Here is a 19,127-nt window from a genome sequence, read left to right as displayed (position 1 = left end):
GGGAATTCTGGGAATTGCATATAAATATGTCATGCTCCATTTGATTTCTTAATCTGCCATTTAAAATAAAATCATATTCTCTAGATCTGTTTCATTCTGTTATGCCGTCTCTTATTTTCTGAATAAATATAACTAAAGCTTTAAAAATAAATGCATGAAGGGGCTGGCCCAGTGGTGTAGTGGTTAAGTTTATACGCTCCACTTTGGTGGCCTGTGGTTTGCTGGTTCGAATCCTGGGCATGGATCTACACATCGATCATGAAGCCACACTGTGACGGCATCCCACATACAAAATAGAGGAAGATTGGCACAGATGTTAGCTCAGCAACAGTCTTCCTCGAGCAAAAAGAGGAAGATTGGCAACAGATGTCAGCTCAGGGCCAATCTTCCTCACCAAAAAAAAAAAAAAAAAGCATGAAAAACTTGTGACCTGAAATCCTGAGACAGCGTCTAAAGTGTCTGTAGTCTAATATGTATTTTTCAAGGTAATTTTGTGTTGTCAGTATACTTTGCCTATCTGGTATGTCTCACTGCAAACTCTGGGCACTGGAACTGTTATCATTTTGTTTGACTATCAACGGTTACGTGTGAGCTTAGCATCCACAGGTCATCAGACAGGAAGCAAGTTCCTACAACTTCAGGGCACTGTTTTAATGGTTTAAAAAAAGGCAGTTATTTTTAAAATAAGTAATAATCCTTTAAAATGCAAAATATAACCAGGCATTATAAAGATATCCTACAAACTTTACAATCATATTGATCCATGTTTAAATTCTGGCTCTGGCATTTCTTCATGTTGATTTGAGCATGTCACAAATTCTCTAAGCTTCAGTTTCCTTTTCTACAAGGAACAAAAGATGTTTCCTCAATGGGTTACTTTCAGGATTAAAAATAATGTATGTAAATCCCCGAGCACTTTGCCAGGCACACCATAAGGTTCTAAACTTGGGTAGTAGTGTTATTAATTATCTGACAATAGCTACCGATATTAATTGGAACTCTTTGGGTTAAAAAAATACTCTACAAATACAAATAACTGACCATTATTAGCAATAAAATCTGTACAGATAGAATCAACTCAAACTTGGAGGAATCTTAAGAAGGTTTAATTTTAAGAAGCTTATCCAAATAGAGAGATCTGGAAAGAAATCTGCGTTTCTTAATCCTAAATGACCTACTCTGTTAATAAATTCTGACCTTTGAATACACCAACTCTTGTTATATTAATGCCCTTTAAAAGCGAGTAATTTCCTCCCACTGCCATGTGACAGAGTGAGGCCTTTCCTCATCCGTCCGCATGTCTAATAATGTTAGCAATGACTGCTGGTGTTATTCCGCAAGTTCTGGGAAAAACTTGCAGAGTGAGGGAGTATTTTAATCCAAGTTTTCATGGAGATTAAGGAAAAAAGAAATTATATATTCTGTTTATCTCTAATCATTTCAGGTATTATTAAGAACTTGTTTTCAGATATTCTTAGGGAAATAAAGACAAAAGAAATAATTGGTACCAGACCTAAAAAACTTGGCAAATAAAATCATGTTATACCTTTAGGGAGTCATTTAACAGCAGTTATATCCTGTGTTTGAGATAGTCTAGCTTCCTTCCTCCCTGCCTCCCGCCCTGCCATCTGTCTATCAGGAAATGTTAGTGTGTACATGTCAGACTTAATTCAAGGTTCTGGAAATACTGTGATGTTGAATATGGCAGAGTCCTTGCCCTAAAGAAGATCTTCCTCTTTTAGGGGAAACAAGGTATAAGATCCCTATCCTACGTTGTGCTGTTAGGTTAGCAGTAAGCATCGTGTTTTAAGGAATATACTGGTGAAACGCCTAATTCACGTGTGGGGTGTACCTGTGCATTTTGCCATCTGACTTTACAGTTCCTCCTTCTAAAGGGGCAGTGCAGATTTCATTGCCTCTTGAATTTGGGTTTGGTCTTGTGATTTGCTTTTGATAACAGAGGGGACTTGTGATTTATTTTTAATAACAGAATGAGCCAGAAGTGCCAGTATGCCAGTTACAAGCCTCAGCCTTAAGCAACATAGCATGTTTCTGCTTGCTCCCATGTACCTCTGCCATTTCATGAGTAACACATGCCCTGGTTAGCCTGTTGGTCCAGGAGGGGGATGCAAAACACATAAGCAAGTTGAGCTAAACTAGCAGAGTTACTCAGCTGAGCCCAGCCTAGATCAGTCAACACCCATTTGACCCACAGTTGCATGAGCAATGCATATTGTGGCATGCTACTAAGGATTTATGGTTGGTTATTGTTTAACATTATTATATTTCTAGTTTTCTGATACAATCAAGGAGCTCAGGAGAAAATATACAGGTCATAAAGATGCCATCAAAAAGAAGACAAGATCTGGAGGAGGAGTCCGAAAAAGGTTTACATTTATATTACCAAGGGAGTTCGATGGACCAAAATCTCAGTTGGAGTTTGACCAAACAGTGCATAAAATACAATTTAAACTGAGTTGCACAAACACTATCTGGTGATAGGGTGCCTTTATGGGTTATTTATTTATTTTTTATAGTGACCTAAGCTGTATGTATATAGGGTGAACAGCAATCAGCAGGGAGAAACACATGATCTAACTAGCCCTGCCTTCAGGTCGGTCTGGGAGGACTTTAGGAGAGGATTCTATATTAGGCAAAGGATGAACTCACAGGGAAATGGTTGTAGTTTGTCTATAATACTGATTTCCTTGAGCCTATGAGCTTGTGGATTTTCTATAGGCCTTCTGGTATCTCCCAGTGGCAAACATCTAGATGTTGCTATATCTGCCTCTTCTACTTACTGACTGATGCATGGGAAGAGGCTCTAGGATTGGGCAATAGTATAATTTATTCTCCTAGTATAAGGATTTTTGTAACTGGCTTGAGTTGCAAAATATTGTGGCAATTTTCTATTTGCTTGGCCCTTTTCTTCCACCAAGGAGACTATGGCACAACCAAAAATGTCAGGGGAGGTAGAAAGGGTTGTCACAGACCTACACTTTGAATTCTCATCCCCTTCTCTAATTGTTCAAAGTAAACTTCAAATGTCAACTTTACTTGAAGACTTTTGCAAACCTTTGGCATTCGAAAATAACCTTAGTTTTCTCTGAAATTCCCTAGCATTTTACTCATGCCTCCCTTATGACATTTCTGGCTTTCTATGTTTGTGTCATGCTTTTCCTCCACTTTCAGACTGTTGACTCCCAGAGAGCAGAGACTGTGCCTCATGTACTGGATTTCATCCAAGACAGTGTACCATCCAGCACAGTGTCTGTATGTGTGCAATTAGTATTGATATCAGCCGGCATATTTTGTAACATCCATCAAATGTTTGTAAGTGTGCAATTAATCTTGACATTTAATGTAATTCATCTGCCCCAAACCTTCAATGGAGCCATATTCCACAAACCCAAAACTTTATTTTATTTCCTGTTTAAGTTGGAAGCATTGTTTCTCACCATTTGTGGACCACTTTTTCTGGGGAGAGTGAGATAACTAAATCAAAGTATAATTGCAGTTCTGATGCAATTTGGGCTTCCTCCCTGCTTACAGACTCACTTCAAATTTGTTCTGTATACTGTTTCCTCCAAAAATTTGGACTTGATTTGACACATTCTAAAGTAAGAAAGGCAAAAACTGCAATTTCTCATCATAGTGGAAAACACAAACCAGTGAAGACTTGATAATTTGCCCCGCGCAAAGAAGATGCCTGTTATGGAAACCAAAACAAAGTGTGAAAAATCTAACATTTAATTTCTTAAAGGAAGGCTATACTTGCTGTTGCTGGCAAAATTATCTAGACATGAGGAGTTGTGACATGTTGCATCAAAATGTATATTAACGCCCTTTTATATCCATACACAAAGGCATTTAAATCAAGTCATTCATTCAAAAGAAAGATTCCTGGCAAAAGTCGTATATTTCTATTATTTTTGCATTAAAAATTAGGAAGATTTTGGCTTCATTTAAACACTTTTTCACTGCATTTTGATGCTTCTAGCAACATAATTCTACTATAAAATCCAAGTCAATGGTTCTTAAAATTTCAGAAACATAAGCTTCAAGTGGAATGCTTATTAAAAATGCAAGTTTCCAGATCACACTTGAGATAGTCTGCGTCTGCCCGGGAAATTACACTTTTTAACAACCACTGCAGGAGATTCTGCTGCAGGTTGTCCATGAACCACATTATGAGACAAACTAAGTTCTCCGTAATACACGTGAGTAAATTTAAGACCACTGTATTTACTGAAACGAAATCATCCTTTATTAAATATCTGATCCCTCCCCAGTTATAGTAGTGGCTACTATTTAAGGGACGTCCTGAAAATGGAATAGAAGTGCAGTCTTCCAGAATCCTCCTTAGCTTCCATTAGAGATATATCCAAAGGGGTGTGTAGGTTCCTATCATCCATCTTCCCACCAACTATTTCCTGCACATTTCATCAGATCAGTTTTATCTCAATTTATTTTAAATAAACTCTCCTATATAAAAAACTGTTCTTAGCCAAAATTTGTTTGAAAAAGATGTAATATCATAGCATGGTCACTAAATAATATTTATTTTATTTTGTTCAAAATTACATATTATTTGTGTACTAAAAATAGAAACCATTTCTGTATCTGACTTAACAATTTGATCCCTTTCCAATTTTTGCTCCTTTTTCTCATCTATCTCTTCTTTTTAAAAGGTAAAACCTGGAAGAACATCTAGGCATTTGATTTCCTGCTTTCATTCATGCATATATATTCTGTTAAAATGTGTGTATCAGTATCAAAAGTATATTACCATGGTGCCATCAGTTCTTATTTCTTGATGTTACCATTAAGTTCCTTGCCATATTTTTTTTTTTTGTGCATGTGGCAAATTGGCTTTAAGGCTAAAACTCAGAACATAAAATCTTGGATTAACTTATTATTTTCTAAAAGGAAGTATACACAAACAAAATCAATAACTGTTTGCCACAGAAGTGGTAAGGAAAAATGTTCGTGTTAAAACCTAAATTGAAGATGGTTAAAAAAGTGAAACAAAGCAGAAAGAAATATTTATTGAACACCTAGTAAGTGACATGTGCTGTGAATAGAAATAACTTCAGGTCAAATGCCTCATTGTGGAGGTGTCAGAGGTTGTAGCCATTCTACTTGGGTTTGAGTCTCGGTTTCACACGTTATTAGCTTCGTGTTTATGGACAAGTTATTTAGTCTCTCCAGGTCTCAGTGTCTTCACTGGCAAATGGAGATATTACTGATCTATCTTTCACGAGGTAGTTATGAGAGTCAATGAGATAGTCACAGTAAAACACATAGGCAGGGATTCTGCACAAATGTTCCGTAAATGTCATCCACATTATTATTATTTTGTGGCGTTAAAGAAGACTACTCTGGGATAATTCATATGAACTCTTAATAGTTTGCCCTGCAAAGAGAGGTGTAATGGGTAGAAGAAGATGAGGAATTGGAGGAACACTTTTACTTAGTCTTCAATGTCCCCGTTTAGTAACACGAGTATGTTTTGCTCTTGCAATTTAAACGAAATTTTTAAAAAATCAAAATATTATGTCAAATACAAGATCATTATGATTATAAATGATCTAAAAATCTAATAAATCAAGCTTAAGATTATATTTGTATTAAAATATACTGATGCTTTTTTGTAGGTTTCTAAATTCTAATTAGTGAGATTTATGTTGGATTTATCTTTTGATGTTTATTTCTTTCTCAAATTAGATTGTAAGTTCCTTTTGAACGTAGGTAATATGTATCCTGCATATCTATACATAATAGGTACTTTGGAAAAACGTGGATCAATGCAGGTTCATAGCTTCCAAGGATTTATCTTTCAACATCTCTGCCTTTAATTTGAAATTCATTAAATGATGATAAATGGAGATATTAAAAATGAGGTATTTTAAAATTTTGACGTGGTTCCAGAATTTGCTTCTTTTGTTTCCTTTCCTTTTCCTTTCTCCTTTCCCCATTCTTTTTTTTTTTTTTTTTGGTGTGGAGCAATATGATGAAAAGCATAGGAAGGGTGAAGTATTAATTTATACTATAAAGACAATAAGTCCATCATTTATGAATAAACATTAGTACTGCTTATATATTCAAATACTTGGCTAAGTTACACTATATCGTGAGATAAGAGAGAAACGTGGGGATATATTAATAACAATGAAATGCATCCATAACATTCCAGTGATATAATACAGATGCATTAAAAAATGCATAGTTGCCGTATGAATGGGAAGAAGAGAAAGCAGGATAGCCATTCAGAGGAAAGAGATCTTAATGGAGACCAGTGAAGATTTAGTTGGATTTTAATGTAAGAGTAGGAGATGAATGAACATGGAAGGCCTTCTATGAAGAGAATAATGAAGACACAAAGGCTAGTACAAGAGAGCCCACAAATATGCTTGATATTTGTTTCCCTTTTTTTTTTAAATTTTTTTTAATTTTTTAAAATTTTTTATTAATGTTATGATAGGTTACAACCTTGTGAGATTTCAGTTGTACATTATTGTTAGTCATGTTGTGGGTGCACCACTTCCCCCTTTGTGCCCTCCCCCCACCCCCCTTTTCCCTGGTAACCACCAATCAGATCTCCTTGTCAATATGTTAACTTCCACCTATGAGTGGAGTCATATAGAGTTCGTCTTTCTCTGACTGGCTTATTTCGCTTAACATAATACCCTCGAGGTCCACCCATGTTGCTGCGAATGGGCCAATTTTGTCTTTTTTTAAGGCTGAGTAGTATTCCATTGTGTATATATACCATACCTTCTTTATCCAATCATCAGTTCTGGGCATGTAGGTTGGTTCCACGTCTTGGCTATTGTAAATAATGCTGCGATGAACATAGGGGTGCAAGGGACTCTTGGGATTTCTGATTTCAGGTTCTTAGGATAGATACCCAGTAATGGGATGGCTGGGTCATAGGGTATTTCTATTTTTAACTTTTTGAGAAATCTCCATACTGTTTTCCATAGTGGCTGTACCAGTTTGCATTCCCACCAACAGTGTATGAGGGTTCCTTTTTCTCCACAACCTCTCCAACATTTGTCGCTCTTGGTTTTGGATGTTTTTGCCAATCTAACGGGTGTAAGGTGATATCTTAGTGTAGTTTTGATTTGCATTTCCCTGATGATTAGCGATGATGCACATCTTTTCATGTGTCTATTGGCCATATTGATATCTTCTTTTGAGAAATGTCTGTTCATGTCCTCTGCCCATTTTTTGATCGGGTTGTTTGTTCTTTTGTTGTTAAGCCGTGTGAGTTCTTTGTATATTATGGAGATTAACCCTTTGTCGGGTAAGTGGCTTGTAAATATTTTCTCCCAATTAGTGAGCTGTTTTTTTTTGTTTCAATCCTGTTTTCCCTTGCCTTGAAGAAGCTCTTTAGTCTGATGAAGTCCCATTTGTTTATTCTTTCTATTGTTTCCCTCAACTGAGGGGTTATAGTGTCTGAAAAGATTCTTTTGAAACTGATGTCAAAGAGTGTACTGCCTATATTCTCTTCTAGAAGACTTATTGTTTCAGGCCTAATCTTTAGGTCTTTGATCCATTTTGAGTTTATTTTGGTGTGTGGTGAAAAAGAATGGTCAATTTTCAATCTTTTGCATGTGGCTGTCCAGTTTTCCCAGCACCATTTGTTGAAGAGACTTTCTTTTCTCCATTGTAGGCCCTCTGCTCCTTTGTCAAAGATTAGCTGTCCATAGATGTGTGGTTTTATCTCTGGGCTTTCAATTCTGTTCCATTGATCTGTGGACCTGTTTTAGTACCAGTGCCATGCTGTTTTGATCACTGTAGCTTTGTAGTATGTTTTGAAATCGGGGATTGTGATTCCTCTGGCTTTGTTTATCTTGCTCAGGATTGCTTTAGCAATTCGCGGTCTTTTGTTGCCCCATATGAATTTTAGGATTCTTTGTTCAATTTCTGTAAAGAATGTTCTTGGGATTCTGATTGGGATAGCATTGAATCTGTAGATTGCTTTAGGTAGTATGGACATTTTAACTATGTTTATTCTTCCAATCCATGTGCATGGAATGTCTTTCCATCTCTTTATGTTGTCGTCAATGTCTTTCAAGAAAGTCTTGTAGTTTTCATTGTATAGATCCTTCACTTCCTTGGTTAAGTTTATCCCAAGGTATTTTATTCTTTTCATTGCGATTGTGAATGGGATTGAGTTCTTGAGTTCTTTTTCTGTTAGTTCATTGTTAGTGTATAGAAATGCTACTGATTTATGTATGTTGATTTTATACCCTGCTACTTTGCTGTAGTTGTTGATTATTTCTAATAGTTTTTCTATGGATTCTTTGGGGTTTTCTATATATAAGATCATGTCGTCTGCAAACAGCGAGAGTTTTACTTCTTCATTACCTATTTGGATTCCTTTTATTTCTTTTTCCTGCCGAATTGCTCTGGCCAACACCTCCAGTACTATGTTGAATAGGAGTGGTGAAAGTGGGCACCCTTGTCTTGTTCCTGTCCTCAGAGGGATGGCTTTCAGTTTTTGCCCATTGAGTATGATGTTGGCTTTTATTATGTTGAGGTACTTTCCTTCTATATCCATTTTATTGAGGGTTTTTATCATAAATGGGTGTTGGATCTTGTCGAATGCTTTCTCTGCATCTATTGAGATGATCATGTGGTTTTTGTTTTTCATTTTGTTGATGTAGTGTATCACGTTGATTAACTTGCGGATGTTGAACCATCCCTGTGTCCCTGGTATAAATCACACTTGATCATGGTGTATAATCTTTTTGATGTATTGCTGTATTCGGTTTGCCAGAATTTTGTTGAGGATTTTTGCATCTATGTTCATCAGTGATATTGGCCTGTAGTTCTCCTTCTTTGTGTTGTCCTTGTCAGGTTTGGGGATCAGAGTGATGTTGGCTTCATAGAATGTGTTAGGGAGTACTCCATCTTTCTCAATTTTCTGGAATAGTTTGAGAAGAATAGGTATTAAGTATTCTTTGAATGTTTGGTAGAATTCTCCAGAGAAGCCGTCTGCTCCTGGACTCTTATTTTTGGGGAGGTTTTTGATTACCGTTTCTATTTCCTCACTTGTGATTGGCCTATTCAGATTCTCCATTTCTTCCTGATTCAGTTTGGGGAGGTTGTAGGAGTCTAGGAAGTTGTCCATTTCTTCCAGGTTGTTCAATTTGTTGGCATATAGTTTTTCATAGTATTCTCTTATGATCCCTTGTATTTCATTGGTATCTGTTGTGATTTCTCCTCTCTCATTCCTAATTTTATTTATTTGAGATTTCTCTCTTCTTTTCTTGGTGAGTCTGGCTAAAGGTTTGTCGATTTTGTTAATTTTTCCGAAGAACCAACTCTTTGTTTCATTGATCCTTTCTACTGTCTTTTTTGTTTCAATATCGTTTATTTCTGCTCTTATTTTTATTATTTCCCTTCTTCTCCTGACTCTGGGCTTTGATTGTTCTTCTTTTTCTAGTTCTGTTAGGTGTTGTTTAAGATTGCTTATGTGAGCTTTTTCTTGTTTAGTGAGGTGAGCCTGTATTGCGATGAATTTCCCTCTTAGGACTGCTTTTGCTGCATCCCAAATGATTTGGTATGTCGTGTTCTCATTTGCATTTGTCTCCAGATAATATTTGATTTCTTCTTTAATTTCTTCAATAATCCATCATTTGTTCAGAAGCATGTTGTTTAGTCTCCACATTTTTGCACCTTTCTCTGCTTTTTTCTTGTAGTTGATTTCTAGTTTCATAGCATTATGATCAGAAAAGATGCTTGATATTATTTCAGCTCTCTTGTATTTATTGATGCTTGCTTTGGTTCCCAAAATATGGTCTATTCTTGAGAATGTTCCATGTGCACTTGAGAAGAATGTGTAACCTGCTGTTTTTGGATGAAGTGTTCTCTATATATCTATTAAGTCCATCTGGTCTAATTTTTCATTTAATTCTGTTATTTCCTTGTTGATTTTCTGTCTGGATCTTCTGTCCATCGGTGTTAATGGTGTGTTGAGGTCCCCTACTATTATTGTATTGTTGTTGATGTCTTCTTTTAGTTCTGTTAAGAGTTGCTTTACAAATTTTGGTGCTCCTGTGTTGGGTGCGTATATATTTATAAGTGTTATGTCTTCTTGGTGGAGAGTCCCTTTTATCATTATATACTGTCCCTCTTTGTCTTTCTTTATCTGTTTTGCTTTGAAGTCTACCTTGTCTGATATTAGTATAGCGACACCTGCTCTTTTTTGTTCATTATTAGTTTGGAGTATTGTTCTCCATCCCTTCACTCTGAGTCTGTGTTTGTCTTTGGGGCTGAGGTGTGTTTCGTGGAGGCAGCATATTGTTGGGTCTTGTTCTTTGATCCATCCTGCCACTCTGTGTCTTTTGATTGGGGAGTTCAATCCATTTACATTTAGAGTGATTATTGAGATGTGGGGGCCTACCACTGTCATTTTATGTCTTGTTTTCTGGTTTTCTTCAATTTCCTTTGTTTCTCGTCCCATGGTTTAATCTGTTCTGATGAAGAGCTGCTACTCTCTGTTGTTGTCCTTCTACTTATCTCCTCTGCTCTTGGTTTTGCAGCCCCTTTCCTTTTTTTGATTTTTCAGGAATGAGGGTTTTCCTGAGGATTTCCTGAAGAGGAGGTTTTGTGGCAATGAACTCCCTTAATTTTTGTTTATCTGGGAAAGTTTTTATTTCTGTATCGTATTTGAAGGATATTTTCACTGGGTAGAGAATTCTTGGCTGTAGGTTTTTGTCCTTCAGATTTTTGAATATATCATTCCACTCTCTTCTAGCCTGTAAAGTTTCTGCTGAGAAATCTGCTGATAGCCTGATGGGGGTTCCTTGGTAGGTTAGTTTCTTCTGCCTGGCTGTCCTTAGTATTTTCTCCTTGTCGTTGACTTTTGCTAGCTTCACTACTGTATGCCGTGGGGTTGGTCTTCTTGCATTGATAAAGTTTGGAGATCTATTGGCTTCTGTCAGCTGAAGATCCATCTCTCTCACCAGATTTGGGAAGTTCTCAGCCCTTACTTCTTCAAATAGGCTTTCTGCCCCTTTCTCCTTCTCTTCTCCCTCTGGTATACCTATAATCCTTACGTTGCATCTCCTAATTGTGTCTGATAATTCTCAGAGAGTTTCTTCATTTCTTTTTAGTCTTACTTCTCTCTCCTCCTCTGTCTGCAGCATTTCTATATTCCCATCTTCCAAATTGCTAATTCTTTCCTCCATATTATCGGCCCTATGTTCAGTGCATCTAGATTTTTCTTAATCTCCTCTATTGTGTTCTTCATTTCCAGTATTTCTGTTTGGTTCTTCTTTATAGTATCAAACTCTTTTGTGACATAGCTCCTGAACTCGTTGAGTTGTCTATCTGAATTCTCTCTTAACTCATTGAGTATTTTAATGATGGCTGTTTTGAAGTCATCGTCATTTAGGTTATATATTTCATTTTCTTTGGGATTGTTTTCTGTGTATTTGTTATTTTCCTTCTGTTCTGGAGATTTAATGTATTTTTTCATATTGCTTGATGTTGTAGATTTGTGCCTCTGCGTAGAGATAGAGTTTAGTTGCCCCTTCCACTTGTTTCTGCTGGTGTGGTGGGGGAGCAGCTGTTTATAGTGCACCAACCAGGAACCCTATCCGCAGTTGCTAACTGGGCCTGGGCCTCTCCTCGTAGTCACAGTGGTCCTTTGGATTCCCTCTTCTGCCGTGGGGGTCGTCACGGGGGGGCCTCAGGCTGCTGGTGCCTACTGTTGCAGCCCACCTAGACGTGCTCCCTCCTTGGGGTCTGCAACAGTGTTATGGGCTTTTCCAGTGGCCAGGGGTAGGATCACTTATATTTGCCACTCTGTCACTGTTGGCACCCACAAAATCTCACTTGTCCACTATGGGTCGCAGCAGATCTCTTGGCATCTTCTACAGTCTGTGGTTAGCTCACCTAGCTATGCTACTTTTGTCCTGGGGTCTTCCAGCCTTGTGGCTGCTGGATGGGTGCTCTCTACTAGTGCTGTGCAGAGGCTTTCACTGAGGCTGCTGTGAGCCTGTAGGGTTTCCCCCTAGGCTACAGAGCCGGGTTGCTGGAACTCCACCCAGCCCCAGTCCTGTTCCCCAGGAACTCGGGGAGCCCTTTGCCCTGTCTGGGGGATAGCCGGAGATCCTGATTTCAGTGGTAGCTGGTCAGCTGCTGCCCTGCCTGATATTCTCCTCTCCAGGACCCTCCCGGTGTTGTGGATGCTGGGCAGAGCCCCTCCACTAATGGCAGATGGAGAGTTTTGTCTGCTGCCCTGGTGAAACTCTGGAGCTTCCCCCCCAGGCCATGGAGCCGGCCGCTGGAGTTCCACCCAGCCCCAGTCCTTTCCGAGATCTCCGGCAATTCCTTGCCCTGCCGTGCAGGCAGTGGCAGCCGGGGGGCCGCCGCGTCCTCTGTGATTCTCTCTGGGACCCTCTGGGTGCCGTGGACACCAGGCAGGATCTCCCCGCCAATGGTGGGGCGAGACTCTCCCCGTGGGCTCAGGTGTGTAACTCTGGAGTTTCCCTCTGCATTTAGGAGTAATTGAGGGGGGTTTAGGTAGGGCTCTGGTCACCTGTTTCCACTGTCGCTCCTCTGGTGTGTGCTCACTCCTGCTCTAGGTGTGTGTTGATCTTCTGGGGGCATCCGTTGGAAGAAAGCCGCTTGCAGGTACTAGGCTATTCGGTCGGGGTCAGAGAATTTTCACCTATCTCCACCTCCTCCCGGAGGGAAGTCCGTCCACCTTCCGATGTATAGTCACGTGGGTCTCTCAGACGTCCTGAGATGCTATCTGGATAACCTTTGTTAAGCGATGAGTGTCCAAATAATTGTAGACTCGAAGGGGGAGAGACAAAGAGGACTACTCATGGCGCCATCTTGGATCTTCTCTCTTTGTTTCCCTTTTATTCTCTTCTCCACTATAGCCAATTAGAGGTACTTATTCAAAATGCATATTCTTGATTCCCACTGCCAACCTACTGAATCAGACTTTCTGGGGCTTGTACCTCATTTTTTAATTTGATCCTCCAATAATCTTATGAACACTTAAATTTGAGAATTTTCAATCTCCTCATTTTTTTAATGAATAAACTTTGATAACCAATAGATATTTCTGTGATAGGTATACACTGTTTAGTAAAAAACTCTCTCAAGGATGCCATTTCTCAATGAATTACATGACTTTATTTTAAATTGATTCATACTCCCTCTTCCCCCTTTTCTCTCAATATTGTCACGTTTCTTTGGGGAAGAGTTTCTGCTCAGAGGCCAAATGCCATGAGGCCAGCATCCTATACGTATGCAGAGTGGTGTTGTGGGCAGACATCTTCCAGCTGTTCTGTGGGTAGCCTCATCACTACTTACACTGATTTCAATTCCACAGCTCATGGCTGTTCTGCAAATCTGCCGACTACAAGGTTGACCCCTCTCCAGGTTGTTGATGGAAATGGTAAGCTCCACCTTCGATGAAGTCTTCTCAAGTGCAAACTCTGAGCTTTTGCTTTCTCTTTTATGGTATATCTTTAAAAATGATCCCATCTACAATCCATCCTCTAGAAGTTTGCCAATTCTCTTATCTGCTTATGGTCTCACTCCTCTTGCTATTGCCATTGTATATCCATGTGTGTACTCTCAACTCTAATTTCAGTGGGATTTTGGCTGAGAGGATAGACAAATCTATGCACTTGATCTTGAATCTGAAAATTAGATGTTCTTTTAAACAATTCAAACTTTTACTAATTTGATGGATGTCAAATGGAATCTCATTATTGATAAAATTCACATGGCTTTGGTTATTAGGGAGACTGAAACTTTTTTATTAATTTAGACTTCCTATGTATGTATCAGACTTTAGGAGAGGCAGATTAACTTCATGGCTGACTCAGCCAAAGCAGCTGTTCACAGCTACATGAAAATATGTGTTGCCAAGCTCAGGTTTCAGAGAGTCTTTCTTTAAGGATTTCTATTCAGACAAAAATCTTCCTGTATAAAGGGGTACTTCTTAAAAAACAGAAAGAAAGGGTTTCATTTCCAAGTTAATTTAACGTCCCCCTCTTTCCTTCCTAAAATTTTGTACGTGGTATTAATATTCCTCGCAAATATTTCCTTTACAAAGGATACAAAGGCAGTCTCTGGCCAGTCTAATCCTGGTGGTCATAGATTCTGAATTAGTTGAGCCTAATCAATAGGTTTTCAGTGACTAGCCCCAAAGATGTATCATTTTCCTATGTATTAAAGTTATTTTGTCATGTTGATACTGAAAGCAAATCTTACTGATGAACGTAAATGGCACCTACATCCTTCCAAGGTGCAGGGACAAAAGCCTTGACATGATCCCTAAATCCTCTCTTTCCCCAACATCCCCTCGCACCCAATCTGTCCAAAGTTCTGCCATTCAAATGTACCCACAAACCCACCCTTATCACCTCTTCGCTGATTCTACCTTCTTTTAAGCTCCCATCATCTCTTATCCAGATTAGAGTCATTAGAGTAATTGTCTCCTAACTGGCCTTCTTGCTTCCACACTTTTCTTCAAACAACAGCCAGAGTCAAACTTGTAAAATGTAAGTCAAATCATGTCACCCCTCTTCTAACATGCTGCCATGCTCCCCATTCCATTTAGTAGACAATGATCTACAAGATTCTACAGGATCTGGTACCCATTTCCTCTTTGTTTTCTTCTCCCACTGCTCCCTCCCTCAATCTCCCTTAGCCACTCTTTACCATCCCTTGAATATGCCAGGCATATTCCTATTGCAGGAATTTTGCATTGGCTGTTTCCTCTACCTCCCTCATCATCTTCAAGTCCATGCCCAATAATAACCTTTTCAAGGTGGTTGGACCTGACTACTCTGTTTAAAATAGAACTCCCAAACCACTCCCCAGCACATCCAGTTCCCTTTTCCCTACCTCCACCTTGGTATTTTATTATCTTCAAATGAGGACAGAAATTTAGTTTACTTTGTTCATAAATATATCCTTATTACTTGGAAGAGGGTCTGGCAGATAAATATTTCATGAATATGTGTATAAATCTGGAACCAGACCATTTGATGTATATCACATAATAGCCCCAAATACTTGTGGAGATAGAGGCATATTAAACATTTTTATTTCATGCAAATGAAACAGATGTACTGTTATTTTGTGGACCTCAGTGGAACTTCTGCTTCTTTTCAGCAAATCAAAGTATTTATCAGACTAATGTTGATTTATAACATTGAAATGCCTTTCAGTTGAAAAATGCTAAGAAATAGTGGGATTTTGGCACTTTTTATCAGAATTATAAAATTCTATGTAATATTAGTATTTTTGAGTAAATGCATATATTGAATTAAATTTATTCTCATATATGCAAAACTTATTTTGTAAAGCCTTGGATTAATGGCTTCTATTAACTTGTATGTTATATTACCTACAGGGTAGTAATACAGGAAAACCAAGATTGTTACTTTTCTTTTCTTTTCTTTTCTTTTTTTCTTGCTGAGGAAGATTAGCCCTGAGCTGATATCTGTTGCCAATCTTCATCTTGTTTTTGGTGAGGAAGATTAGCCCTGAGCTAATATCTGTGGCAATCTTCCTCCACGTTGTATGTTGGTTGTCACCACAGCATGGGTGATGAGTGGTGTAGGTCCGTGCCCAGGGTCCAAATCCATGAAACCCAGGCTGCCAAATGGAGCAGGCCAAACTTAACCACTACACCATAGTCCCAGCCCCAAGATTGTTACTTCTGATCAAAAAGGAAAAATAATTTATTTCCATCTTTCTACTCATATTATTTGATTCAAAACGTGTGTAAAAAATATAAAGAAGTAAATGAGAGTATACGTTTAACATTTGGATAGACGGTTTTTTGAAGGTAGAATTATATTTGGTAATTACATGCCCTTGATTTATATTCATGTAGACTAAATGTCAATTAAGCATTTGGATTTCAAGATTCAATTTGTAGTTTTGTTGAAATACCTCTGTGTGTGTGTGTGTGTGTGTGTATTCCTTCCCTATTTGTGTAAATTCTTTTTTCTAGTCTGTCAAACCTTTTTCAATTAATAAATAGAATCAGCCTCCTAAAATAACAGACCATCTCTTTCAAAGAACATGTAAATGACCATGATGACACTTATAAACTTGATAAGGTTACATGTCAGAATAAATTATTACTTTATGCCAGTTTTCAATTCTCTCTCTTTCTCCATATTTATATCATCAGAATTACCCTACCTGACCATGTCGTACATTTATCTAAAGTCCAATAAATATAACTTAGCTTTTTATTTTAAGGAATACAACCTAGTTTGAAGAGAGATTAATATAGGATAAACCAGAATAAATGATACGTATATTTAAAGCTTTCTTTGCTAAAATATAGTGTTTACCACACTCAAGTGAAAACTTCTTTTTTTAGATACTAACCTTCAAAAAGAGTATTTAGAGCACACAGCTGTTAGAAAATGATTAGATTCTACCAAAAAATACTTTTGTGACATGCAGTCCCAGGATGTCACAATAAGTATGGCTGAGCTGAGAAAACACATCTTTGTTCAGTGTGAAAAGGTCTTTCATGACCATAATGCAGTCTGGGTGGCATGCTCACAAGATGGCATAGAGATTAGCTTTTTATTCCATGATTCCATTGAAAACTTCCATTTTCAGTTTAAAAATCTTGCCAGAGGAAAATGAATATGGCTGAATTGAGGGATTGGTTCTGCCATTCACACACTATGGGTTTGCATTCAGAACTTAAAAAGAGAGGGGAAAAAAGAGAGCAAATGGTTGAGGAAGATTCCCTTTGAAGGAGCTGGAAGGTCCCTTTATCCACAGGCAAGCATTAAACTCTAGATTAAGGTTTGTGCTGTCTTAGCAAAGGGTGCCAAGAAATGCTAGTTGATTGTGAAGAGCTTTATTTTTATTCCATTTCTATGCTGATTCTATACCCATCATATATCACATTTTCAATCATTTTTGTATTTTTCTTTCTTTCCTGCTTTCTATGTCTAGTCTGTCTTTTAACCTTTCTAAGCTTCTCTTTCATCAGCTGCACAATCACCTTCTCTAACTTATTTTCGTGCTCTCCATCTTCTAGTCTTAACTCTCCACATTCCTTCTCCAGCTCTCCATCAACCTTCATTTTCTGTTATTCACTCCAGTAGAATTGGGACAATCTTTGATGTCTCCCTTTCCTGTTTTCCACAGCTGATTATTTGCTGAGTCTAGTACAATGTCTGTCTGCAAAGCCTCTCACCTCTCTTCTCTCCTTGACTTTCCTTTCAGCTGTTCTAATTTATATTTTCATTACCCTTTGTTGAGAATGATGTAATATCTTCCCAGATGGTCATTCTGTCTCTTATTGTCTTTGACCAAAACAAAACAAACAAAAATCAATAAGGAAACCCTTTTACTTGATTACTGAATAGCTCTTGAACTGAGTACACAACCTTCAGCCTTCATTCAGTCCTTTTATAAGGGACAAACAACTTATCTTTCAATTTTTCAACTCCTTTTCTCTGTAGTTGAACTTCTCTGTTTCCCCCAAATCAGTACATTTGAACTTCCACACCATGATATTTTGTCTTCCCCTTTTTTCTGAGTCAAAATTATACTCTTCCTTCCAAGGCCCAGCTCAAGTCATAAATTTTCATGACCTGCCATAAATATGGACTCACCGTTCTTCAATCTCTCACAATATTTGTGGTGCCTCTCTGAAGGCATGTGTAAGATTTTGCTTTGTTTTATCATTCCTTCATCTCTTGCCCAAACTCCCTATTAGAGTAAACAGTTTGAAGTTAGCCATGGCGTATTGCCAACTGTTGCTTTTACCTTGTTTAACTTAGCGCTGTGCCTTGTGCTAGGAGAAAGCTCAATACATTTTTATTTGAATTAAACCGCCCGGATTCAGTCCTGTGTTCATGACGTTGACTCAATATCACTTAATGCTTCTTGCTTCAGAAAAACTCCTCATGGCAGCCTTCAAACTCTAGGAGTGTTAGAAGACCAAAGTGGTGGACAGCTTTGATCTTCTCCCAGATTACTGAACTTTGCTTAAAATTTATGCAGTCCTAAAGAACTATTACTAATGGCTCACAACCACAGAATTGCTAAACTGATGTGATGACTCAGGTGTTCCTTTGGCTAGGTCTTACTGCTAGGGCAGTTTTAAGCCATAACAGGACACTAAGGTCCACGGTAGATTAGATCCATTGTGCTAGGCCCAGGAATGTCCTAGATCCTGGGAGACAGAGTTAGTACAAGAGTTTAGTGATATTTGTTAGCACAAAGGACTGCCAAAGGTTTTAGTGCTAAAGGTTAAGAAAGTGAAAGTTTGCGTGTTCTTCTGGGATTCAATTTTATTGTTGTTATTCTCCAGTATAATCTGTGAAGCACTAGCTTTCTCATTTTTAAAAATGCTCTTTATATAATTTTATGTCCACTGATATTTGACCTTTTAATTAGTACCATATTATCATCAACATAGGTAGGTAGACTATATCTACATGCCAATAAAAGTAAGAAAAATGGCACAAAAAATTAAAGGGAATTATGGCATAGACAATGCAGTAAAAGTGAAATGTTATGAGTTGGACTAACAACGAGTGAATGAAAAACTAAGAACTGTCTCATTTAAAAAAGAAAAGGAAAACAAAGGACAATTTATTTTTCTCACATTTGACTAATTAGTTGTCAATCTGATACCTTATTATACTTAAATCTGATGTCAGACCTGAGTATAACAAGACATTTGATTGACAAGGCAGTTTTTTACACATGGATGTGATGTTCTACTTACGTTCAACTAGATATTTGATTGACATATGAAAAAGATCAATAAATCCTTATATTTCCATCTAAAAGTTGATGTTATCCAAAAGCAAAGTGCAAGATGGTCAGCAAGCATTTGATTATGCATTAATATTTTTTCTTTTTTTTGGTTAACATAGAATGGTCATGAAATTAATCTTACTTTAAGATTTATCTTCTTACGGTATCATATACGAGAACTATACTTAACCATGGAAGTATATATGCTACAAACCTTGATCCCAATCTCATTCTTAGATGTGCTATAGAAACTCATTGTAACACAGCTTGCTACTATATGGAGGCAGACATAGGAAAAATGAAATGCTGTTCTGAAGTATGGCGGTCAA

Source organism: Equus quagga, chromosome 6 (genome assembly GCF_021613505.1).
Source record: "Equus quagga isolate Etosha38 chromosome 6, UCLA_HA_Equagga_1.0, whole genome shotgun sequence".
NCBI classification, from domain to species: Eukaryota; Metazoa; Chordata; class Mammalia; order Perissodactyla; family Equidae; genus Equus; species Equus quagga.
Note: the sequence above shows the minus strand (reverse complement) of the source record.